The sequence below is a fragment of the Poecilia latipinna genome, unplaced genomic scaffold (assembly GCF_001443285.1).
Source record: "Poecilia latipinna isolate Pla-1442-1.1 unplaced genomic scaffold, P_latipinna-1.0 Scaffold529, whole genome shotgun sequence".
NCBI lineage: Eukaryota > Metazoa > Chordata > Actinopteri > Cyprinodontiformes > Poeciliidae > Poecilia > Poecilia latipinna.
The window spans coordinates 198597-200219 of record NW_015113145.1 but is presented as its reverse complement, the minus strand read 5'-3'; the positions used below and the strand labels follow the sequence as shown (position 1 = coordinate 200219).

At 35.3% G+C, this 1623-nt stretch overlaps 1 long non-coding RNA gene across 3 annotated transcripts in view; it reads right to left on the bottom strand.

The window, feature by feature from the left end:
- The window catches only part of LOC106952603 (uncharacterized), a 15194-nt gene that overhangs the window by 6435 nt on the left and 7136 nt on the right, over positions 1-1623 (bottom strand). Inside the window, exons 2-3 of one of the 3 annotated variants that reach the window (XR_001426023.1) lie at positions 746-815; positions 391-462 (exon numbers count right to left, since the gene is read on the bottom strand). This is a non-coding gene — a long non-coding RNA (uncharacterized LOC106952603). Of the gene's footprint in view, positions 1-390; positions 463-745; positions 1536-1623 lie in introns of those variants that run through there. The other 2 variants (XR_001426022.1, XR_001426024.1) reach the window with 2 other exon arrangements.

The window sequence follows — 1623 nt, the reverse complement described above, 5'->3', positions numbered from 1 at the left end:
CCTTACATTTTGAGTATTACACAGGACCTGTGTGTATGTGCGCTTCTCAATGTAACTTTCAGTCTTCTATACTTGTAATTTCAAAAGCCAGTCCTCCACTTTTATGCAGCCAACATATGTCGGATTACACAACACATGTGTGTTTGAACAGTACTTCACATCTTTTCAATTACTTTATTTTAGAGAAAAAGTTGGTCGTTGGAGACCAAAATGTGCACTTCTAAATGTAATTTTCATTCTTCTATACTTGTAATTTCAAAACGCAGTCCTCCCTTTTTATGCAGCTAACATATCTAATATTACACAACACATGTGTGTTTGAACAATACTTAATATCATTTCAATTACTTTATTTTAGAGAGTAAGTTGGTCATTGGAGACCAAAATTACCTCAGGAGGGTTGGTTGAACAGAATCCACATGCATCCATGTCACCAGCCTGACACAGTTCATCTTTGGAAATCTGAAATGTAAAGAACACTCACTAAATGTTTGTTCCCAATATAGAAAACAGTCCTCCCTATTCCTGCACCTTACATTTTGAGTATTACACAGGACCTGTGTGTATGCGTGCTTCTCAATGTAACTTTCATTCTTCTGTACTTGTAATTTCAAAACTCAGTCCTCCTTATTCCTGCACCTTACATTTTGAGTATTACACAACACATGTGTGTTTGAACAATACTTAATATCATTTCAATTACTTTATTTTAGAGAGTAAGTTGGTCGTTGGAGACCAAAATTACCTCTGGAGGGTTGGTTGAACAGGATCCGCATGCGTCCACATCACCAACCTGACAGTTCATCTTTGGAAATCTGAAATGAAGGGATGTACACTGAATGAGTCCATACTTCTCAATACTTAGTCCATACTTCCACCTACTGTATGTGCCTGTCCACTTCTTGTTTTCAACTATAATGAAACCCTGTACTATAACTTGACATATCCTTCAAATATGTCTTCAGTGCTACTTGAATGATTTTTGATAGTATTTTCACACTTATAAGCACCTTTCTTCTCCATGGCCAGTCAAAATCACCATAATTATAAGTGATTTCTTCCCCTGGACCAATATATTTGAGTGCAAATAAACAGATGAGGTCTTCCATCCACTCTTTTAACTTTCATTTTGCTGTTTGGGTTCATCTGATCATTTACCAGCCTCCCCAATCATCCATCCTCTCTGGCATCATCAACACTAAAATATTAAGTATGAAAATAAGAATAATTATACCATGCAAGGGAAAGGATTTTGCATATTTGGTGTTTGCATGTCAGAAGAATATTCCTCCACCAACTAAAACTACTTTTACTGATAAAACTAAAAGTATTTACATCACTGTGCTTAGATATAAAATTTAAACAAAACAATAACATTAAAACAGTCACATACCAAAGCTTTTGTCCATTGAAGTTGAAATCAAACATAAGAACCTCGAGTGTATCATGGTAAACTTTCAGTCGGTTTTCTTGTTCCTTTCTACTTGTGATTTCTCTGTACTCAATAAGGAAATCTGCTTTTTGAAAGCACCGGCAGCTGAAAACACCCCGACCTGTAGGTACACATAATGAGTAGAAGAAACTAGAATAAAATTTAGAATAGTAGAATAAACTTTAAACAAT